Raw genomic sequence first — 25,887 nt, 5'->3', positions numbered from 1 at the left:
GAAGTTCCTAAAACTGGACCAAATTTGCCGTCGACTGCTTCCAGATGCATCCAATTTCATTCATTTTTCATAAAGTTATAAGCATTTGAATTTGGGCAAAATTTTGCCTATCTCAATCATTTTGCCTATAATAAAACGTATCGTAATTAAATTTCGCAGCATGTTTTCGCAAACTGTTTATAGATATAATTCATAAGCAATAAAATATGCTGAAAAAAACTTCATTGTTTGTTTATGATTATTCCAGTTTAAGTGAAATTTGTTTTTTTTTTCGTGCAGAACAGCTGTTTTTTATGGTAGTTTGAATGACAGAAGAAACAAAACAAGTTCTAAAAGAAAGAAAATTTGGACGAAAAATAGTTAAAAAGTAAATAAAAATAATTAAATAAAAATAAGTGATTTTAAGGCTTGATTCAAAGTATGAATGCAAGACGTTGAAGATCGTAACTTTTAAATGAGTGAGATTTATTTTGCTGCTGTCGGCACGGATATTCGGTACGTTAGAGAAGAGTGCAAAATAAATATAATTTCTATTTTTAACAACCAATTAAATAGCATTTCCATGAACTGCTTGTACATTTCAGAGCAATACGCAAATAACCATTCAGAAGAATACATAAACTGCTTGTTTCACCGATTGTTACTATTTTAAAACCACTAAATTCATTGGTTTTGCAGTGTTCTGCTCAATTCTGTTAACTATATAACAACAATATAAATTTTTGTTTTTTTTTTTAAGGTGAAGATGAAAGCCAAAGTTAAAATTTTCAAGAACGCGGATCAGGAGAACCAAACACGCGTTTAAGCTGAAAACCTAATCGATTGGTCAGCACCAGCTAGTGACCAATCGATTAAGTTTTCAGCTCAAACGGATGTTTGGTTCTCCAGATCCGTGCTCTTGGAAATTTGAACTTTGGCTTCGATTCATCTTCACCTTAAGCTAAGAATAAATAAGAAAATAACAATATGTGTATTGTTCAAAACTAAACAACCCGTACGTTATATTGTCAAAATATGTATATATCATAAGTGAATTGTTGAAAGCAATATTTTGGTTAAATGTTTTCAATTGCACCGTTACAATACGTTATATTGTTTTTATACAATATTTTTATCCGGGGGTGTGTGCATGTTTCGAACGGAAAATTCGGAGAACAATTGAGCAAAAAGAAGGGCAAATATAAAATTCGTGTTTTCCTACCACCTTCGGGTGACAGCAGGATATAATATGTAACACTTTTAAAATGTCATAAATTTTTCAGATGGTGGACAAACCACACAGGACTGAGTGAGAGCAGTTAGGACTTTTTATGTTTCCATCGGTCTTTTCTGTGCAATATTAATAAAAGAACAAATGCGATCAGGATTTTCCACGAACGATTCGCAGGGATTACTGACTGCTTATATCGGCTTTGCTTGACCGATAAACTGTGAGGAAAATGAATATTCGAGTCAAAATTTATTCGCATTATTTGTATTTATTGGAAACATGGGCATACTAACATTGAATTATTTCGCGCAGTAGCTCCCTCTCAGATTTCAATGAAATTATTTGGATGTCTACAGCTTGACAAAATAAGCCACTTTGCTCACTACCTCCCTAACTCGATGGTCTCTTCAATATCGAGTTAGGGAGAGTTGGCTGTACCCAGAATACTGTAGGAAGAAACTCTAACCATTTTCTTTCTTCGATCATTGATCAATTGATTACCAATCATACTCATCACTGGGTAAATTTTTATCATGCTCACCAACAAATTAATTTTAAGCTGCCGATCCTTGTGATCAGTTTTTATTCATGCACTTCCTTCTCCAAATTATGGATCAATGCACGGGTTCACTATATGACGTTTTAGCGGTGCCGTGTTATTTATGTGACCATGGAAACCAGTGAATTCGGCACCGCTCAAACGTCAAATTAGTGAACACGTGCATCGGTCCATTATCGCTTAGAAAACATTATGTCAATAGATAATAACGTTTCCCTGAATATGATATGATAAATCATATGAAAAATCTGATATAATTTGGGTGAAATGGGCATAATAATTATACGTGCGGTCAAGTCCAACTCCTGTACTCATATCTTTACATTTTTATCGTCTTACAAACGTAATTTGAACAGCTCATTAACAGTTTCCATGCATATAATATGATAAATCCTTTCTAAGCCCTGATAAAATGGGGAATTCGGGTGAAACGAGCTTAATACCTACCCGAGCGGACAGTTTAAATTTATGCACTCCCTTCTCTACACTATTATCGCTTTTTTTTAAATTTCTTGATTGATACCATTTCAAACATGACATCGATTTCTTATATCTAGGTGTTCTGTGCTACAACACTATCATCCTAATTTGGTAAAACAAATTTAACCCTCTAATACCCAAATTTTTATTTTCGATTTAAGTTTTATTTTTCGTTATCTAAAATCGTTCTAAACACGTTTTGGGCAATTATTTAATTTTTTTTCGCAAATTTTTAAATTTTGGTTTTTTATTTTTATAATTTTTATTTTTGAACATCCCTAGCTTTTTTCATTTTTTCTTGAAGCCTTTTCTAGTTGTTGATTTTTGGCAATAATAAAAATTTAAGTTTTTACGGCACTTTTAAAAACATTATTTTTTTTTTCAGAGCGTATTTGATTTTCCGTGTAACTAACGGAAAATCAGGTTTGAAATTATATTAATACCATCAGGCTCTTCTTTTGTGATAGGTTGATCGTAAAAAAATATAAAAAGTACGATTTTTTATATTACACGTTAAATGAACCCCAGGCATTTGTAGGTAATATAAGAATGCAATTTTTCAAACAATTCATAAAAATACAAAAAAAAAATCAAAAGTCATAAAAAACTTTTCTAATATGCCTGTTATGAGTCAAAGTATAAGCCAAAAATAAAAACATTTTGATTTCCGAGCTACGAAAAAATATACAAAGTTCCAAAGTGTACCCCGTCTAAAGGCGGGGTTGGGTATTAGAGGGTTAAGATTTTATTAATGTTGCCGTAGTAGTTCAGATTGTTTACAGGTGAGTTGATTTCACCTACTTATAAGAGAAAGAACGCTTTGAATTTACTTAACCTAACTTAACCTAAACATATAACGCATTAATCGTGGCAATAGAAGATTGTAACGATTTTTGCCTGGAATTATTAATTATTTTAATTGACATTTGTTCCAATGTTTCATCATTGGATGTTCTATGTAACTTATTGGTACTATACCAGGGAAGAAGCCTCAGAATCATTTTCAAAATTTTATTTTGAATTCTCTGCAGAGCTTTCTTCCTGGTATTACATCAGCTAGTCCATATTGGTACAGCATACATTTGCTTGGATATCAAAAGCTTGTTCTTTAGACAAAGTTTTGTTTTTCTATTAATAAGGGGATAGAAATATTTTACATATTTATTACATTTGGCTTGAATGCCCTCAATGTGATTTTTGAAAGTTAAATTCTTATCTAGCATGAGCCTTAGGTACTTAACTTCATCTGACCAATTTATTGGAACCCCTCTCATCGTGACCACATGTCTACTTGAAGGTTTTAAATAAAGAGCTTTTGGTTTATGTGGGAATATTATTAGTTGAGTTTTGGAAGCATTAGAAGAAATTTTCCATTTTTGCAAGTATGCAGAAAAATAATCCAAACTTTTTTGCAGTCGTCTACAGATGACACGCAGGCTTCGTCCTTTGGCGGAGAGGCCTGTGTCATCCGCAAACAAAGATTTTTGACATCCCTGAGGTAACTCAGGTAAATCAGATGTGAAAATATTGTATAATATTGGTCCCAAAATGCTGCCTAGGGGAACACCAGCTCTTACAGGAAGTTTTTCAGATCTGGAGTTCTGATAATTAACCTGAAGTGTACGATTTGACAGATAACTTTGAATTATTCTAACAATGTATGTTGGAAAATTGAAGTTTTTTAATTTTACAATCAAACCTTCATGCCAAACACTGTCGAATGCTTTTTCTATGTCAAGAAGAGCAAGACCAGTAGAATAGCCTTCAGATTTGTTGAAACGGATCAAATTTGTTACACGTAAAAGTTGATGAGTGGTCGAATGTCCATGGCAGAATCCGAATTGTTCATTGGCAACAAATTGAATTTTCGTTGATGTGGGCCATCATTCTGTTCAAAACTAATCTTTTCAAAAAGTTTACTGATGGAGGAAAGCAAACTGATTGGACGATAGCTAGAAGCTTCTGCAGGATTTTTGTCTGGTTTTAAAACTGGAGCAATCTTAGCATTTTTCCATTTGTCAGGAAAATATGGTAATTGAAAACATTTGTTAAATATTGCCGGTATTGGCTTCTGAGGCTTTTTCAAAATTTTAGATAATTTCCAAAAGGGCTTAGAGCCAGGGCCCAATTTAGAAATTTTATTTACAAAATTTTTGTTTCCTCATTGAGAAAATCGTTTCTTGATTTCTTTCTGCCATTCCTGCCAAATAATTTTCATAGCAGGATCGCGAGTGCGTTGAAATTGCCTTCTCCTCATGTTTTTAAGGTGAATCGAGAGTTTAAGATCATCGTCTATAATCACGGATTCAAATTTAACTTCACATTTTGGAATTGCAATGCTCTCAAAAATTTGACTTATGATTGGCCCCGCAATTCGAGCACATAAACATGGTGGTATCCTCCTTCACTGAACAGACGTCCTTAGCGTGAGAAGAACCTCCGCAAGTCAGGCATTTAGCATCCATGCGACAATTTTTTGTACCATGGCCCCACTTTTGGCACCGACAGCACTGAGTGGGGTTCTAGTAATTTCCTCCAGCATTCTGGAAATGTTCCAATGTCACACGGACATCGAACATAAGGTTTTGTTTTTTCTAAAGCTTTAATATTATTTAGTTCTTTTTTGTTAAAGTGAACTAAATAATATTCTTGAGAAAGCCCTTTCCGAACAATGCCAGATTGGGTTCTCTTTTTCATAATGATTACTTGGACGGTGGAAAAATCAAGTAAATCGTTTATTCCATTTTTGATCTTTTCATGTGACTTATAGTCACTTGAGAGACCTTTTAAGACAACTTTGAACAAACGTTCTGTTTTGTCGTCATAAGACAGTCTCCTTTCTTTGCGATTTTGAAGGAGACCTTGATTTTCCTAATGGAGTTCAAGATCTCCTGCCTAAATCCGCCAAATTCGGAACAACTGACCACGATAGGCGGCACTCTTTGCATCCTCACTTGAATCAAAGAGCCTGGGCTAGAGGCTGCTTCGATTTGGTGTTCGGAAAATTTGTCTAGAGCATCGAACTGATTGCTCATTTCGATACAATTATCAACATTTACATTATTCACCCTTGAAAGAAAGTTCGCATTCTGGAGAAACGTCCTTTCTTCCATTCTTGCCACGTTTAGTGACAGTTTTGAATCCCACTTTTTTGGTAGGAAGTTGTAAATTCAGAGATTCACCCTTCCTTTTATTTGTAGTTTGCTCTTTCAGCATCCATGACTGTTGTCCAGTGTTAAGTTCAGCCTGTGCCTGAAGACTGTGCCCGCGTTATATTTTTTCTAATTGCGTTTTATAACATTTTTGAATAATGGGAATTAATCTTTGTAGGAGTCCTAGTTTCTAATCAAGGATACTTCGTAGTCATAAAGATTAATGTTGATAGTAATCGGAGATTATATAAATCTATCGAAATATGCTATATTCTCATATCATATCCCAAGTTAAACCGCCCTGATTTATGGCACCTTGTAGGCTTCCCAACATTATCTCTTCGTTGACTGAATATTCATAGCAGAGGTTGAACTTGAGCGACGGAGCCAATCCCACGTGCAGCATCTGTAAATTTATTCAAGTAAAACACCCATTTTTCCATATCGCCGAGAAAAATTCGCCTTCTGCGAGAGTCAGGGAAAAAAATCTGCACTCTCATGTATTTCATTTGGGACATCGCCGGCTTCATCACCGCCGTCTTCATCGTTTCCTTCCGAGGTAAAAAAAAAAAGCTTCCAAGACAAGGGTGTGCCTTCACCGGAACTGGGAGGACACGAAATTAGATTATTTGTTGGCTGTCATGAATTTGTGATAAATTACGAAAATTTAGCAATTCAAAGCAAAGCAAGCTCGTGATTTCCATTTGTGTTTCGGTGCGGTGCAAAATCAAGATGTTACATATTATGCTTCCCGTCTCGCCATTCATCATGGAGGAGTCACAATGTTTGAGCATTAACCAAGATTGGGTGATTGAAATCTCTCGTGCCTGAACAGAACCATGTCAGTGAGAAATAGTGCGAATTCGACTCACGTTGCGGCAACTGTTTAACACTCCATGATACGGTTTTAATTCCAGTGCAGAAATGCTGTTGATGGGATGGCTTCGTTCTGTTCCCTCCGAACCTGTGTTCTCTGGTGGTCTGTTCGTTCTGTTTCAGAGTCCGGCAGAAACATCAGCAGCAGGTTTTGGTGAAAATAATGATGCTGCTAACATTAGTATTATCGGGATGGGTTGCAATTGGGCTATAAATAAATCCTCGCCGCCGATGTTGGACTGGTCATGGGTGAATTCATTTGAAAATTGCTTCAGTAAATAGTGAGATATATTGTTTTTTTTTTTCAAGCACCAAAATACCGCTATTTACTCAATTTCGGGATGCTGAACCAATTGCATTTTTTTGAATACCATAGCATATCGGGTTTTTTTTTATATTTGGCTATTAACAATATTCATTCAAACTTGCATGCAAGTATACTAGTGATGGGCGATTTTGAATCAATGTTCAGAACATCGATTTGTTTTGTTTCGATTAATCGATTTTTTAAATCGATAATGGAAGCACTCAAAATTGAGTGGATCGATTTTCTTCATTCGATTTTTCGTTTCGATTCAAAAGGATAAAATTGATTAGAATTGTTTTAATGAATTGATGAACCATAAACCTAGTTTTGAACTAGCCTTCAGGGCTTAACGTAGAATTTCAATTTCAAACGCTATTCAATTGAAGGAATTTAAAAATCCAATACAATTGCATTTGGTCTTGTAAATTTTAATATGATCTCGAAATTCAAATCGATTCAAAAACATCGATTCAAATGATTCGATTACATTGGTGAATCGATTTGACATACTTACTTACTTATTTGGCTTTACATCAATTATCTTGATAAAGCCTCGCCAACAATATTTCGCCAATTCCCTCGGTTCATGGCCGCTTCTCTCCATCCTCGACTGTGACCCACGCTCTCCAGGTCCTGGTGTACCTGGTCAATCCACCTAGCTCGCTGCGCCCCACGCCTTCTTGTTCCGACCGGATTCGTGGCGAACACCATCTTTACAGGGTTGTTGTCCGGCATTCTTGCAACATGCCCTGCCCAGCGTATCCTTCCAGCTTTAGCTACCTTCACGATACTGGGTTCGCCGTAGAGTTGAGCGAGCTCGTGATTCATCCTTCGCCGCCACACGCCGTTCTCCTGCACGCCACCGAAGATCGTCCTTAGCACTCGGCGTTCAAAAACCCCAAGAGCTTGCAAGTCCTCCTCGAGCATAGTCCACGCCTCATGCCCATAGAGGACTACCGGTCTTATGAGCGTTTTGTACATCGTGCATTTGGTGCGGGGGTGAATCTTTCTTGACCGCAGTTTCTTCTGGAGCCCATAGTAGGCACGACTCCCGCTGATGACGCGCCTTCGTATTTCCCGACTAACATTGTTGTCAGCCGTCAACAAGGATCCGAGGTAGACGAACTCGTCCACCACCTCGAAGGTATCCCCGTCTATCGTAACACTGCTTCCTAGGCGGGTCCTGTCGCGCTCAGTTCCGCCAACCAGCATGTACTTTGTTTTCGACGCATTCACCATTAGCCCGACTCTTGTTGCTTCGCGTTTCAGGCGGGTGAACAAATCTGCCACCGTTTCAAATTTTCTCCCAATAATATCCATGTCGTCCGCGAAGCAAACAAATTGTCCGGATCTCGTGAAAATCGTGCCTCGACTGTTAAGACCGGCTCTCCGCATGACACCTTCAAGCGCAATATTGAATAACAGGCACGAAAGTCCGTCGCCCTGTCGTAGTCCCCGCCGAGACTCGAACGAACTGGAGTGTTCGCCCGAGATCTTCACGCAGTTTTGCACACCGTCCATCGTTGCTCTGATCAATCTTGTGAGCTTCCCGGGAAAGCTGTTCTCGTCCATGATATTGATCCGATTTGACATATAAAAATCGAATCGATTCAGTAACATCGATGTTCTGGTCAAATTTTCCCAACGCCAAAGTATACCTGATTGTATGCAGGGTCACATCTCAATTTTTAATTTTAAACATTTTCAAAAACGTATATGCTCAAAAATCGGTGCAAATATGTATAGTTTTCTTTGAAATCAATACTCTACTTCCTTTTTTTGCTTTTGCAAAAGATTTCGGAGGATCAAAATTATATGGTTAACAAAAAATAAAGTGTAATATCTTCAATATGCAATCACACTATTTGGAATTAGTGAAAAGATAATTACTTTGGTGTTGTTCAACTTATCCTTGCGAAAATAACTCTTGGTGGCAAAAATGTTTGGCAAATTAATCAGTGAAAGGCGGACCACTATCCGACCGAGCAGGAATATATTTGTTGTAGCTCAACAAACTCATCCCCGAGCACACAAGCAAATAATTCAGTCGTTCGCCAATCTGAAACGAACCTTTTACCGCCGAGGACCAAGGATTCAGCCTCTGTTTATCTTTCCATCCGGCTGCAGCCTCATCTCCGCCCCCACCGAATTCCTCCGGGAGTTCTGTGCACATTCTCACTCACGAAATGAAATATCACATAACGCTCGCCAATATTTCATCGGAATTGCACGCTTGGAGCATTCTTCCCCGTGTGCTTCACGGGTGCCAACCGGAGAGAGAGATATGTGATAGCATTATAAATGAGATACATTATCGTCATCGGTGAAAGCGCTCTTCCCCTACCACAAGCCGCCAACCCAGAGACCGGATTTTGTATGGGGACCACAGATCGGCTCAACTTGCCAGTATCGGATGGTTATTACCCCCGGCTGGGTTGAGGATGAACCGAATCGTTGTGGTTAATATTTCGAATACCTTGAACCTCAATCAACCGATCAGGAGGTTGTTGGGATAAAAAATTTAATCCGTTCTGGATCTGATGAAATCGTGTCTAACCAGGCAGATGGTTTGAATCAGAATGTTTCAATCGAATTCAGCTACAATCAATTTCAATGTGACTTCTGGACAAGGATTTTTTTAAATATAATCTGAAGGTTTAATAATAGATGGTATATTCTGAAATCTCAATCATGATTATATTGAATTCATCATTCAATATTTTTTACTAGTTTATTCATTCAAGGCTCAATTGCGTTTACCGCTTTGTGGAGCCCAAATTCATTTTTGGATTATTTACAATTTATTCACTTTTCAGTACCAAAATTAGTACGATATGGAGCCAGGATACTCGTGGCTACTCGAGGTTTTCCATGAAATGTTACAAAATTTCTTCAAAAATTCTTTTGAGGGTTTATAATAGGTATCATTTCAGAGACTAACTAATTTATTTCTGTAGACTTTTTTCGGGTATTTCTTATGGGGGAATTTTCTGATTCCATCGAGGACACACTTTTACAGGGATCTTTCTTCTTTTTCTGGAATTCCAGCGACAAATCCCTTCAAGGATTCCTACCAGGATTTCTGGAATAAAATTCCTTCGGAAGTTCATCAAGCTATTCCTGCAGGGATTCATCTGGAAATTCCTCTGGGGATTGCGAGAATTGCACTCAGGATTCCTTTTAAAAATTCCGCCTCGGAGTTCTCCAGGTATTCCTTCTGGGATTACTTGGAGAATTTCTCCAGTAATTCCTGGAATATCTTCAAGACATCCTTCTATGTATTCTTCTAGGATTCCCTTCAGGGATTCCTCCAGGAGTTACTCCAAGTATTCCTTCAGGACTACCTCCAGGGATTTCTAAAGGACATCTTCTGAGAAATCCTTCATAATTTCTCCAGAGATTCATAGCAGAATTGCGTCGGTGATACCGCCAGGATTCTTTCAGAGATTCGCCTATTAATTCCATCATGGATTCGTTCCAGAATTTCTCCTGAAACACAGGATTTGTTAAGGGTAACTCCAAAGATTCATTCATGATATCCTTCAGAGATTTCCTCGTTCATGGTGCTTGAAAGCATTTTCTCCAAGGATTTTTCAGTGGTTCCAGAAAAAGAGTTTTTTTCAGTATTTTTTTTTATAATCTTTTTAGACATTTTTGCTGTAATTCAGTAGTTTTCCATGTAATCTTGTTGGAATTCTATCAAAGATTCCTTCAAGAGATTTCCTATTCTAGAAATTCCTTCTGCATATTATTCAGAGATTTCCTCCTCCAATAATTCATCCATTGATTATTTCAGAGATTCCTCCAAGATATTTCAGGATCAACGAATTCGTCCAAGCACTCATCAATGGAGTCATACAGAAATGTTTTCAGTGATTACTCCAGAGATTTTTCAAGTAATATGTGTAGCAGTATTTTTCCAAATTCCTTCCAGGGATTCTTTCATAAATTCTTCTAAGGATTCCTTCAGAAATTCCTCTTGGGGTTTTTCAGTAATTCGTTTGGAAATGTTTCTACTTGTTCCTTCTGGGATTCCTCCAATTATTCTTCCAGGAGTTCTTCTGGATATTTCTCCCTGAATTTCTCTATATTTTCTTCCCAGAACGCAAGAGTTTTCTTCAGGAAGTCCTTCCGGATTTCTTCAAAGGGTTCCATCAAAAACTCCTCCAGAATTTTCCTTGACATCCCTGGGCATATAGTATAATCGTACCTGCCACACGATAAACGAATGCGAAAATGGCAACATTGGCAAAGAAAACTCTCTGTAAATAACGTAGAAGTGCTCATTGAACACTAAGCTGAGAAGCAGGCTCTGTCCCAGTGAGGACGTAAATGTCAAAAAGAAGTGGAAAGGATTCCTCAATGACTTCCAAGATTCCTACGGGAGTTTTTTCAGTTATTTGTCTGGGAATTTCCGGTAAAATTCATGAACAAATTCGTTAAGAGTTTCCCGATGAAAAACCAAGCAATCTTTCATGATATTCTCCTCGAATTTATCTATGGGTTTATTATTAATTTGTTTGGGGATTTTTCTACTTATTCCGTCAGGAATCCCTCTAATAATTACTCCAAAGATTCTTCCAGATATTTTCCTGGAATTCATCCAGATTTTTCTATTTAATTTCTAGAGCTTTCCAGCAATTCGTTCAGGATTTCCTCCTCACATACCATTAGTAAATCCTCCAGGATATCATACAGGAATACTTGAAATAATATCTAGAACAACAAGGAGGAATTCCTTGCAGAGTTTCCTAAGAAATTGCGGAATTTCTAAATAAATCCCTATTTGAGGCGCTGGAAAGGCTTCTTCAAGAATTTCCTGAAGGAATTTGTTAAGAGGTTCCCGAAGAAATTTCTGGTGAAACTTTCAATGGAATCCCTGCAGGAACTCTTGAAGGAATCTCAGAAAAAACTCATGAAGGAATCCTTGAAGGATTTTTTGGAGGATCAGGGATTCCTGAAAATCCCTGAAAAAGCTCGAGAGAGTTGAGAAACTTCAGGAAGAATGCTAAGAGGAACCCCTAAAAGAACCTCTGGAGGTATTCCTAAAGGAACTCCTGGAATAATTACTAAAGCAACTTCAGGAGGAATTCCTGAAGGAACTCCTAGAAGAAATCCAGAAGGAGACCATAAAGGATAATCTCTGGAGAACTCGAGAAGGGATTTTTTAAGGGATACCAGGATACCTCAGGGATCTCTAGCAGAACTCCTTTGGGAATCCTTCGAGGAACTCGTGGAGAATTCGCTGGAGAAACTCCTGGATGAATCTCTAAAGTTAATCATAGAGAAATTTCTGAAGCTACTCCTGGAGGTATTCCTGAAAATAATCCTAGAGGAATTCCTGAAGGACCTCCTGTAGGTAGTCCTGAAGGAACTTCAGCAAGAATTACTGAAGAAACTCCTCGAGGAATTCCTGGACATACATCTGGAGGAATTCCTGAAAGAACTCTCGAAAGAATAATTCCTGAAGGAACTCCTAAAGGAATTCCTAAGCGAGCTCGTGATCTTTCTGAAAATAATCCTGGAGGAATTCCTGGAGGAACTCCTTTAAGAATCCTTTGATGAACTGTTGGAAGAACCCATGGAGGTACTCCTGGAGGAATATTTGTAGTAAAATTGGGACGAATACCAAAGGTGTTCCTGAAGGAATTTTCGAAGAAACTCCTGGAGGAATTCCTTAAAGAACTCCAGGGGAATTTCTGAATGAACTCTAGACTAGAGAAATTCCTGAAAGGATCAATGGGGATATTCCTGGATGAATTATTGGAGATACTCCTGGAAGAGTTGCTAAAGGAGCTCTTTGAAAAATTCCTAGAGGAACTTCTGAAGGAATTCCTGTAGCAACTCCTAGAGGAATTCCTTAAAAAACTCTTGGAGGTATTGCTGAAGAAACTCCTGGAGGAATTCCTGGGGATATTCCTGGAGGAATTCCTGGAGGAACTCTTTGAGGAATTCCTGAAGGAGCTCCTGGAGTAATTCCTAAAGGAACTCATGAAGCAACTCCTGGAGTAATTCTTGAAGGAACACCTGGAGGAATTCCTGAACGAACTTCTAGAGGAACTCCTGAAGATAGGTCTAGAGGAATTCCTGAAGGAACATCTGAAGACATTCCTAAATGAATTTCTGGATGAAGTCCTGGAGGTATTCCAAAAGGAACACCTGGAGATAATCCTGTTGGAAGTTCTAAAAGAACTCCTGGAGGATATTCCTGACGGAACTCTTGTAAAAATTCCTGAAGGAATTCTTAAAGGAATTCATGGAGAATTCCTGCAGATATTTCTGGAGCAATCCCTGAAGGAACTCTTGGAGGAATTTCTGAAGGAACTCCTGGAAGGATATTTGGAGAAATTCATGGAGAAGTCCCTGGAAGAACTCCTGGAGTAATCTCAGGAGAAACTCTTGGAAGTTTTCTTGGAGGAACTCCTGGAGGTATTGCTGAAGAAACTCCTGGATGAATTCCTGAGGGAACTTCTGATGAAATTCCATGAGCATGAGCATGAGCATGTTCATGAGCATGAGTATGAGCATAGATGACCGTACAATTCGTAGTTGCTACTCCGTCATTGACCAGAACAATCGAAGTTGCACAGGGAATTTACGAATGGGGCTGGGGATTAGCTTACCCTACTTCAATGTGCACAAATCGAGAGCTCAAATTCTAAAAGTCAATAACGGCGCCGGCCACGTCCTTACGGTCATCGGGAAGGAAAGGAATGTTAGTTAGACAATCGTTGTTACTAGAGACCGAGTATACCTCTAAAAATCCACAGTTGTCATGGAAAGGATATTGGGTTAGTGGGATAAGGTAAAGATCTGGGAGTCACTAATGGTTGGTGATGCGATCCATAATCACGCCTAATCGGATTCACGATATGATTCGATAAACGCATTGTACCCGAACAAGTGTTCATCACTCGCCCCCGCAAGAGCAAGCGACTCGATCAATAGATCAAACACTACTAACGATCCGCGGCGCTTTTTCATTTCATTACTCGACCTACGCTCGACATGTTTGATCCCCCCCTCGTCACCCGCCCCCACAGGAGCAAGCGTCAAGGTCGAAAGATCAAACAGAACTCAGTAAATGTATTTTGAGCAAATCTTGAAAAACCACTTTATGTTATAATAAATCTTCGAGCTTTTTAGTAGAAAACCCATCAGTAAATCAAAAACCAAATTAAGTATTATATCATTTAATTTCACTAGAGTTTGTATCCTTTGACAGATACTTGTATTTCGACCCCAACTGTAAGGCCGTCTTCAGTGTCGTGTACTAGATTCAACTCGAGTCTATCACACGACACTGAAGACGGCCTTACAGTTGAGAGCGAAATATGCGTATCTGTCAAATGATACATACTCTAGTGGAATTAAATGGTATAGAACTAAATTCGGTTTTTCATTTACTTATAGGTATTCCACTAAACAGCTTGAAGATATATATCATCATCAATGTTCCTCCAAGCATAATATTTGGCTATCATTTTTTGATTCAAATCATCAAATCAAACCATTTATTTGAAGCAATTATCAGACTTGCTCAATTCAGTCTATTCTATTAATAATTTTTCAAAATCCACGAAATGTTTCGAGAAAACAATACATTCGGGGAAACAGTTCATTCGAAAAAATGCTTTTCGGGAATAAGTCCTTCGGAAAAAAATCATTCGGGGAAATGTCATATATTCAACTTTGAGTGCCAAAAACTGTTCGGGCAAATGGGAGCGAGCAAAGGCGCTTAAACCAAGGCTCTGAAGCCAGGGCATGAGAAAGAAATGCCTATGCCCCATCCCAAGAGAACTAGAGCTACAACAATGGAGTGTGTATTAACTTTCTTGGGTTAGATTTTTTTCAAATATCTTCAACCCCGAAGTCTGCACGGTAGGCCTGGCCATTTTATTATTTGTATCATATCCCTGATATTCTGCAAATATTAATGCTGACAAGGAAATACCTGAAAAAAATTTGGTATTTTCAGGATGCTTTTCAATATTAGCTGTGCAAGCACTTAGAATAGAATAAAAAAAACCTTTCGGGCAAATAAGCTACTTGAGAAACGGGGTATTCGGGAAACTGGCGTTCGGGAAAAAGTAGCGCAACCGTAAGCATTCCATATAATATGAGAGGAAAAACATCAAGATCATGTAGGGGAAAAGCAATAATTTTTGACCTACAAGAATACTGTGCCAATTTTTGGATTAGTAGTGGGTTGAAAATTGGTGCTGTTCCCCTAGGTATAGGAGAACTAGACAAAAATGCGCTATGGAGGTGCAACGCGTAATCGCAGTTTAGCCATGAAATGAGATGTTTTTGCGAAATTTTATAATATCTTACCATAATCCTAAAAAAATTTAACTCCGGTCGATACGGTACGTATATCAAGTTCAACGAACGTTTTGTCTAGTTGTTTCGTTTTTATCAATTGCGAGTTTATTGGACTTTCAGGCAAAATCAATGAGATTCTAGATTTCGACAATATCTGTAGATTGGATTGACTTTTTTTCTGAAGGGTGCATATTTTCCTATCTTCCCTTACTTCCTTTCTCATTTCCAACTTATTACCATACGTCTAACTTATCTCCAGCAATTGCCAAAGAACCGTCACCCGCAGAGACACTTCATTTGCAAGGCGCCTTTGGGGACTACGTCGTCGGCACTCCTGCCCCACGGCTGTCATTAGTTTCAATTATATATGTCATATTCAATTTCTTTCCAACGAAAGCGACCGAAGAAAGGCAGCAAGATAAACGAAATTTAACTTCTCCGTACCACTCTGATCATTTCAGTGACACGACAGAGCTTTTCCCCGAAGGGAGAGACACTATCATACACTCTACCTGTTGTACGATATCAAGTCTAGCTGGAGGTGGATAAATGTCACTCAAGAGTATCACCATCAAAGACGATGTTCATCGTCATTTTACAACAGAATGCTGATGGAACAAAGTTATGCAATTTCACATTTTCTTGAAACTAATTTTTAAAAATGTTTCCAACGATTTCCTTCAATTCTTGATCAGCAATTTCCTTATCAAAATTATCTTTTATTGTATCGTTTCAGAGAGAACAACTTTCTTGGAAATTACAACGGAAGCTATCCGACGGTAAGTAACACTATCTTAGCCATTTCTTTTAGGCACACGTTTAAAGCTACTGTACACGAAAGCCAAAGAACACTCGACAAAGTAAAAACAGCTCAACTAACTCTTTTGAAAAAGCATTTCGTCACCCACTTACAGAGCTATTACAGCCCGAACAAAGTGTACGGAGTAGTTTCAACATGAAAGCCATCATTAAAACTCTTATCGCTGGACCACGTTTGTGTGTGATGAAAATTCAGCTCAGCTCCTCGGGGAGAATAACTTTCCGCCTAGTATTCGTGGAGCTCCTAATGAAGGTCCCTTTATTGCGAGGTGTTAATGAAGGTTCTTGCAAAGTCCGCTTGACGAACATAGGGAAAAGCAGTTTCTTTGAATGTTGGTCATTAAAATTTACTACGAATTTACTACTGGATCTGTTGTTCAACATTGTTCTGATCAACGCCAAAGGGTTATGCAACCATTAAGCAATTATTCAAACTCAATGATGAACACTAAACATGACTTCAATAGCTGTCAACCCAGAAAACAAAAACCCATTAAATCTCAAGCCAAGTGCAACACAATGTAGTGAATAGCAAACTTTTACATCCCTCCAAAGTGGTACCTTCCGGAAACAACAAGCTCTGGTTAAAAGTTTTCATCTCGTTTTTCCTCCGGACAAAGCTGTAAGCTGTAACATGGGAACTCCCTACAGATGTTTTTGCTTCACAAAACTACGATGGGCCCGGGTGAGTGGTGCAGCACGTGTGTAACAATTTGAATTCCAACAAACTCGTTTGTTTGAGTTGTACAAAGCGCGTTCTGTGTATTCGTCCAATTGGGTTTGCATGTGCAACGGTGAAGTTGATCAATGTCAAATTTCAAACACATGCATTTGTTATCACTTTCTTCTGGGGTATATGGTCGATCAATGAGCTGATACATCAAGGCAATTGAAATATGCATGCACGATGAGATCATTATTTTAAAGTTTATGAACATTTGATGCATACTTCAAAGCGTTTGAAGCACCTTCAAAGTAATTTAATCATTATTTGTATTGACAATTATTGATTAATGATTATTCACTCAATAGTTAATGACTAAATTCCAGAGAGTATGCTCTAAATGCCTTGCAGTATGCAACATACAAGTTAGACACTAAAAATTTATCTATCCGATATAAAAATCTTTTAGACTTCATTAAAGCATATTTATCACAGTTTCGTATCACAAATAGTGATTAAATTTTTGTTCAGTTATTTGCGCCCTGGTTCCGCACATTGTTGGGCAATTGTATATTGATTCTACGATTAAACGGCAGCTTTTTTCTTAGTCGTACGTCGATCTTTCTGGTCTTACACTGCAAATAAAATCCATGTAGCATTCACTGGATTTTTTACACCATAAATCAGATAAATTCTCCGTGAAATGGAAACGAAAATTGTCCCAGGGAGATGCCAAATTTTTTCAGCTACTTTAGCTTGCACCGTACCAAATTGCAATAGCAATGTTTTGGATTATGTTACTACATTTTGGTGAATCATTACACAACCATTTTTAGTTGCGAAATGAAATACAAAACAATTTTTGGCAATTGCAATACTATGGTAAATGAATGAAATGAACAAAAGTATAGGCTATATAAAACGATGATCAAATGTTGCATATGTTCTAAGCAACGCTTTAGTTCATCACTATCATGAATTTTTAAAAACTAGTTGAATTAAAGTTGAAACCACGTTGATTAATAATGTAGTTTGGTTGTATAATAGCCCCTTTAAAATAATAACCTGTATCTAACGATTCAGATTGTTCCATATGCGACATAAAGTGTAATAATAAGCTTTTTCTATATTTAACAACAATTGTTTCGTCACGAGTGCGTCGTAGAAGCTCAAGCAATCGTGTTTTTGTTATATTTCTTCTTGAACAGAGGTTGCATGAATCGCATCACTTACCAAGGTAAATACTGATCATGCAGCTATGATCCCTCCCCACTAACAAAACTCCTTCCCATGACAACCATGGAGATGTATAGGTGATCTCGGTCTCTAGTAATAATGGATGTCACACTAACATTCCTTCCCTTCACCGATGACGGTAGGGACATGTCCGCCGCCGTTATTGACTTTCTAATGTTTGGAGTTCTTTCAAGTGTCATTGACGATGGAAAGCTACTTCCACACTACATCTTTTGGTTCCTTGTGTAACTTCGATTTTTCTGGTCAATCACGGAGTAGCAACTACGAAGTGTACGGCCATCAATACTTATGCTTCCTGTTAGCTTAGCTTAGCTTAGACTGACTACACATATCAATGGTTGCTATTCCGTGATTGACCGAAGTCAGTGAAAATGCACAAAGAATCAACTAGAAGTTCGGCTGGGATTGGCCATAATCTTCTTCAGTGTGCATAATTCAGTGCCTCTATTTATATCGATCGCCGGCCACGTCTTTGCAGTCAGGTGGGATTGGGGGAAGCAATGTTAGTGTGTAACCTTTGCTATTTGGAGATCGTGTTTGCCTCTGCATCTCCACAAAGGTTACTGGGAGGGATGTTTGTTAATGGGAAGGATCGTTGGGTCACAAGATTCACTTTGATAAGCAATTAGACCATGATAAATAGTTATTTATGAGATATAAACATGCTTATATGTAAATATAATATATTCGTTTAATTGAACAATTTCTATGTTGAGGAAAATTATGCCGACACTTGAGGTGACGAACCATTCAAAGGTTGATGAACAAATACCTAAATGTAACATTCCTAACACTCTTATTCTTATGCCGACACTTACAGTGACGAACCAACCAAAGTTTGTTGAATAAAGTGAACCTTTCGCAAGTCTTCACTTGTAGTGTCGAACTATTCAAAGTTGTTGTAATTACAAAAGTAAAAGTAAAAAGAAAGGGGAGTTTTGAAAAAAAAATGTTAAACATAAATAACTCATGAATCAGAGTTTTTATCGACACTCACAGTGACGAACCATTCATAGTTTGTTGAAAAATCATATTTCCGATTAAATGTGCAGTCATACATATTTCAAAGATTAGAAATAGTAGCATGAAACGAGCTCACCAAATGATCCGTCATCCTTGACTGAGCAGCAACAATCCACTTTCAGCTTCACTCGTTTGCTCGGCAATATAAAAGCACTCAGAGAAAATAGGTGCGCGACCCGAGAGGGAAAACAACTGACGACTTCTCGGGCTTTCTGACGCACTGCCCAGGAGCAAGCGTCACGGTTGAAGGATTAAACAGCTCCTTTTGATTATAAATACTGCAATTTTTCAGTTTGTCTCTGGTAGGAAAAAAGTAATTACAGATCTCATAAATCAAACATCAAGTTATTTATGAGACGTTTTTTAAAATTTTAGGTCAATCGACTGTTATACAGTTCTCATAACTTAAACATTTTGTAATAAAATCAGCCATTATGTACTTCTCTCTTGCCATTGGTGTATATTCTATGGATTAAATTCATAGCTAAGCTTATACTGAATTCAAAGAAAACTTCATCAACTATGGCATACAATAAAGAAAACTGACTACTTTGTGACTACCACATCACAAAAGAATTTTCCTTACACTTCAAGTTTCTGATAGAATTGCAAACGAGTTCTGATAGGAACTCAATAAACTCTTTGAATTGAGCAATGCTTTATAGCAGTACTTCCCAAACTGTGCGCCGCGGCGCCCTGGTGCGCCATAGCACTTCTACAGAGGCGCCGTAAATCAATATAAAACTTACCCTCAAAATAGCTCATAATCTTGGAAAATCTCTACAAATTAATCGATTATCATTTAATTGTAAATTGTAAGTTTTATGTCTCATGAATTATTGAAGCAATCGTTAGCGTTGGAAATCAATTCAATATTTGTCCAACGAAGTTTTTTTTTTCAAATTATTAGGTAATAACATCTGTGACGTCCCTTTAATATTTTTTTTTTTTGCAGTGATGCTTTGTTGCAAGTCTACTTTTCAATCAATATTGATGCAAAGGTCCCACGTAAATCTACAAAACATAGGCGATATATATAACATAAAAATGATACATTTTTGAAATTTTGAAAGATAACAAAAGAGAGCTGACAAAATCGGATTCATACGTATGTATGGATAGGTGTTTGTAAGGAAGAATGGTAGAGAGTTGAATTTCAGATTTTTGATACCATAACCATTGCTTTTGTGATTAAATCTTAAAAAAGCAAGACAACATTTTTTTTTGACATAGTTTTAAAAACAGATATTAAATCACAGATCTAAAAGAATTTTCTTCGAAAGACAACCAGTTAAAGTTATACACTTCCACGGTTCTACATTTTTTCATATCCACTTCTAAAATGTGAAAAAACGAATATTTTTTTTAAGTTCCGATTTAAAACATCAACAAGTCACGTTGAAAAAAAAATCAAGATGCATGCAAAGAAGTGTCTACTTTTAAAAATGCGAAGAGAAAAAAATGAAATTCTACTGTTTGATATACTAAGGTGATTTTTCTTCAAACTTGAACTTTGCTTCTAACCTCCTCATTCGCAACACATCATACCTCTGTGAGCCTAGATTCTCGGCGTTATACATCGATATTGTTTGAAACTTGACAACCAAATTTAAATTTGTTGTATATTTTAAAAATAAATTCGTATTCATAAAAATTAGCAGAGGAAAGTATGTTATATATCACATATAAATAATAGTTTCCTACGATACTTCTTGGCTAATGTCATGTGGTACCTGTAATCATGCAACAAAAATGTCTGTCGTATGTAAGTAGCAACTACAAATTTATCGTTGTTTGTGCGCCGCGCTATTCTTTGAAAACTAGTAAAGGCGCCACGATTCTAAAAAGTTTGGGAACTGCTGCTTTACATGTAGCCGTATTTTTTAGAATGCTGCAAAAACATTATGCGCATTTTTAATTCCAATATTTATTGAAAACTAATTAGAGAAGAATTTGAAGATTTTGATTTAACATTCATGTTTTCTTGTAATATATTGAAGGATAATAAACCATTGATCAAACCATACTGTAGAAAAAAATAATCAAATATTGGAAAGTGGACTTAAACATTTAAATTATATGTTCAAATGTCTATAAAGAAATTGTTGAAAGATATTTCGAAATGTTTTTGTTATTGATTCTGGTTCCTAGGGGAGCCCCCTTAATTGGGGAGAACGAGGTATTTGCCCCTTTAGCACCCCCCCTCCCCAAATCCGGGCCCGTGTCTATATTATAAAGCTAATCGATTCTATTTGAAAGTGTTGTACCGGTTCAGCACAGTTTTGATCAAACAAAAAGACCGATATTCAATGCAGTTGATTCGATTGGCCTGCACCCGTCCATTAGTATTGAGACAAAACTCAGATGCAGTTTCGTTTGATGAATTCGTTCGGTAACTGTACAGCTGTGACTTCAAATGTCAAATCGAACGTGAAAATTAAATCTGCGGGAATGAAGCAGACCGTCTAATTGGCCACAAAAAAAACTTTGTACACGCAAAATCAAATCGATAGATGTCCTGTGATCTTGTAGATATTAAAGAGAATGAATGAATTCATATTATGCTAACAAATTTAAAGATCCAAAAATAGACAAATTTCAATCAATTTTTGTTTACCACCCAATCAGCGTGTACTTGGCATTAGGTGTCGTTCCAATTCCTGTACCACACCATACAGCACAGTTCGTGTCCGGTGCGGTTCCTCAGGGATCAAAGCAAAATATTGCTGACTCGTTCAATGGCAAATTCCCTTTCGTCCCACTCGATGCTGCAGATTGTTCCACAACGAACCCGTATGAACATCCGGTGGCCCTACAACTCAATGCTATTCCCGCAGTTCATCAAAGCTGTGTGTATTCACCCAGACAACAAATGAGAATTTGCCATAGCTGCTTGCTTGGTTGCTGGAGAGTCAGCTCAGCAGCCAATATAGCCGATGTTAACGTCGTCGGTGTTGTCCTACGTGACATCCTCTTCTCCCTAGGAGCCCTCCACCTTGAACCAGTCCCGAGAAGCAGCCATCCAGGCGGCGGAAGAGAATGATTGCGTCCGATTGCTAACTAGTTAGCAGCAGAAATCCAATACACTGGGAGTCGGAAGAGCTTACGCAAAAGCTCACTCAACGGTGTCACCCCCGGCTCTCCAGAAGGCAATTCATTATCCTGCTTCATTCGATATAGAAGACCTCTCTAAGCCACCTACTCTCAAGAGCGTAGCCAGGAATGAAAGAAGTTAATCTAAGAAGATTTCCACAAGAAAACCCTCCAGTGTTCTATCCAGTAACAATTCCAGAATGTCTGCAAGCATCCTTATTAGTTGAGTTTTGAAAGCATTAAGAGAAACCTTCCATTTTTGAAAGTATGAAGATAAAATATTCAAACTTTTTTGCAATCTACTACAAATGCCACGCAGGTTTTTTCTTTTGGTGGAGAGGCCAGTGTCATCCGCAAACAAAGATTTTTGACATTTTGACAGGTAAGTTAGATGCCTAAATGATGCTGCATTAAGGAACACCAGCTCTTACAGGAGGTCCCTCAGACTTGGAGCTCTGATGATTATCCTGAAATGTTGATTTGAAGATTTGACAGATAACTTTGGATTATTCTAACAATGTACATTGGAAAATAAAAGTTTTTAGCAGTACAATCAAGCCTTCATGCCAAACACAGTCGAATGCTTTTTCTATTTCTAGAAGAACAAGACCAGTAGAATAGCCTTCTCAAATCAAACAATAATCTTCGTTACAAACAAGTTAATTCGGAAATTATTTTGCCATCGTTCAGAGAGGAGATGTAGCTCCCTCCGGTAACGCTCATGCCTACTCCCTAGTGGTATTCAGGACTAATAATGGAAAATGTTCTCACTTGCGAGGGGGTATAAGGAAGGGAAGATATGCGAGACGTGAAGCAAATAGCCGCGCGTTCTGTTTGTCGTCTCATTGAGTGACGAATAATTGCTTTCTGTTTGCACGGTCCACATCATAAATGGGGGAGGGGAGATTGGTCGGAAAAAGGGGGGGGATGCTGGTTTGCCTCATCAAAGCCGGAAGTATCTTAAATATTAAACAGACCGAGCCCAGAGTGAGGAACCGGAGAAAGCAATTTCCTCAGCATTGTGATAAATTGTATTTCTTGGAATCATCGCTCATGGTGGCGGTAGGGATAGCTTAGGTCTTAGAAGTGGCGCATTGGAATTTGTAGCTAGTTGGTGTCTCGAAGATATTTCAAGGCATTTCCGAAGACACCATTGATCTGAAACTAATTGGATATTGAGCCCTATTGAATCCGGAATAAAGCATGTTAGGTTAGATGGCATTGCTTGTTATAATAATTGGAACCTCAACGTCAATACCTATTTGTTCAAAAGCGATTAGGAAGTCAACTATTAGACGGGACAACAACTTCAGTCAGTTAATATGCTCATGTGACGTTGATTTTGCGTTGTAAATAGCCGAAGGCAAATATCTGAATAGGAAGCTGTTGATTCTAGTTTTAGTAGTACTCCATTCAAATCACACATATACATCTATTGTAGTAGTGGAAAGTACTGGAAATGTACTCGGTTTCTAGAAGAATGAACTACTTCTTTCTATACAGTTTAGAGTTGAAGTCTAATCAAGTTCATCTTTTGCTTGGCCTCACAATAATAAGATGTACGCCATTTGACTTACCCCTTGTATGAAGCTGGCATTTTCCCCCCAGGGATGAAAACCACAATCTTCGAAACAGCAAGACGTTCTCCGGCAATTCCACTTCAGAATAGTCTCTAAACGACTCGGTACATATCACAATACAACCAGCACTACTAGAAGGAATAAAAAAAATAAACTCAAATAGGAAACTTAGCAAGTAGGAAAGAAAGTTTTTGGGTCTAGTGGAGTTCTGACAACGCACACTGGGGTAGATAATACGAGCGATGTAGTTATTTTTATACAATTCTTTTCATTCACATTTTAACTACACACCTTAAAAAATTGGATTTCAATGTATTTTTATACACACATTTGGAGAATCAAAATAAACACAAATTTAAATTACCAATAACTTATTTTTTAATCAACTTCAGTTCTCTTTTACACGATCGTGTATTTCTAGTTGAATATTCAATGCAAATTCATTTTAATCCACATAGTGCTGTGTAGAGCTCATCAAATGATTAAATACAGAATAAAAACTGAAAGATTTCAGTTTTTTAAAGACGTAACCGTTTCTTTTAACGTGAAATCGTCTCCTGCTGTTATATGATAACATATTACCAATTTGAGATAAGTAATACTAGTGTAGATTAGTTTATTAGCTATTTTTTATTCATTTGAATACAAATAATTCATGCTGTTGGAATTTTATTTTGAGGATTTCGAAACATAAGACAGATTGAGCACAGTGTTCGTCATTAAAAACAGTTCAAATGAAATAAAATTTTCCAAGATTTATGCTGAGTTATGCCTTATGCACAGAAAAACATAATTATTGAATGATTGTTTAGTGCAATCCTTCAAGATGACATGTACTAGTAAAACTCTACACAGTTCGAACGAAACGTGTAAATTTCTAAGACATCTTCTTCTTCTTCTTCTTTCTGGCGTTACGTCCCCACTGGAACAAAGCCTGCTTCTCAGCTTAGTGTTCTTGTGAGCACTTCCACAGTTATTAACTGAGAGCTTACTTTGCCAATGACCATTTTTGCATGCGTATATCGTGTGGCAGGTACGATGATACTCTATGCCCTGGGAAGTCGAGAAAATTTACAACCCGAAAAGATCCTCGACCGGTGGGATTCGAACCCACGACCCTCAGTTTGGTCTAGCTGAATAGCTGCGCGTTTACCGCTACGGCTATCTGGGCCCCCTAAATTTCTGAGACATACAATGCACATAATTGGAGCGTGTAGTATCATGGATATTTACATGATATGTCATGTAAACTTCAATTATATGTCATGTAATCTAGCAGGATTCTGAGTGATTACATGACATATAACACATTTTTACATGATTTCAAACTGAAATTTTCATGACGTCATGTTTACATCGCATAAATGAAGTTTACATGACGTGTAATCTTCATTATTTTTGTACAAGAAATTTCTGATGGAATTTAATGTGATATTTTCAGAATAAAATCATAAAGTAATTCTTGATGAAAAACTTTATATGAAATTTCTAAAATTGAGCATTATATACCCACTAGAGTGGTTCAAAAAATCGTTTTTGCTCCACACCGCTCATCCGATTCAAGATTAAATTGTGAGAGTCCTTTTAAAATTTGAGCTCATTTGGCTGAAAACTGAGACTGCACAAGCCCTTCAAAGTTTGTATGAGAATTACTATGGGAAAAATTTTATGAAAATTTCTAGGCTTTTATCGGTGAATGCAATACTCAGAGTGAAAGGGAGTAACGAAAGTAATGAAATGACAAGATGGATAGAATCGCAAGCGAGCGACGAGAAAAATTAATAGAAGTTGAAAATTTTTAAAATTTTGAAAATAGTTAACAGGTTGAGGCGACAAATGTTTGCCTGTCTAGTGTTAGTAGTGACCAACACTACAACATCTAGCCGTTCAAGACCAGGACGTTAGGCAACGATTTGTCGTTTCGATTGTGTTGTTCACACATTCGGCCCTCTGTTAAAACAAATTTTCAACTTCTATTCATTTTTCTCGTCGCTCGCTTGCGATTCTATCCATCTTGTCATTTTATTACTTTCGTTACTCTCTTTCACTCTGAGTATTGCTTTCACCGAAAAGAGCCAATAAATTTGCATAGAATAATAAAATCTGTTCAGACCAGAGCTGTAAACATTCTACACTTTTGACGACGTTCGTTTTGTTGCCATGGTCAGAAATCACAGCACGAACTTTAGAATGAACGTCGACAAACACAAAAAAGTGTCAATTAAATGTCGTCTGAGACGATGACGTTTGCACAAACCATAAGTTTTGCATAGAATTCAGACAGCGGATTATAGGGGAAGGGGTGGTAAAATGAACACCTTAAGGAAATCATCTCGTTTCTGATAGAAAAACGAGGAATTTGTATAGTTCTTTCGCACAATATCAAAAATAGGGATGTAATCTATAGCAGCGACATGGATTCAAACTAAGATAGTTAAATTTTCACATTTTTTCATCGCTATCAAAAAGCGATGGAAATGTTCATTTTACCTGCACTATGTGGGTAAAATGAACAGATGTGTGTAGTAAAATGAACACCATG

The 25,887-nt window shown here is 37.4% G+C and overlaps 1 protein-coding gene across 6 annotated transcripts in view; it reads left to right on the top strand.

Moving 5' to 3' along the window:
• Positions 1-25,887, top strand: part of LOC5569036 (ubiquitin-conjugating enzyme E2Q-like protein 1) — a 290,341-nt gene that overhangs the window by 164,805 nt on the left and 99,649 nt on the right. For all 6 annotated transcript variants that reach the window (XM_021846168.1, XM_021846173.1, XM_021846170.1 and 3 more), the window contains one exon: positions 15,646-15,688. The gene's annotated coding sequence lies outside the window, so the exon portion shown is untranslated. The remainder of the gene's footprint in view (positions 1-15,645; positions 15,689-25,887) is intronic.

This window comes from Aedes aegypti, chromosome 2 (assembly GCF_002204515.2).
Source record: "Aedes aegypti strain LVP_AGWG chromosome 2, AaegL5.0 Primary Assembly, whole genome shotgun sequence".
Taxonomy (NCBI): Eukaryota; Metazoa; Arthropoda; class Insecta; order Diptera; family Culicidae; genus Aedes; species Aedes aegypti.
This window is presented reverse-complemented; position numbering and strand designations above follow the sequence as displayed.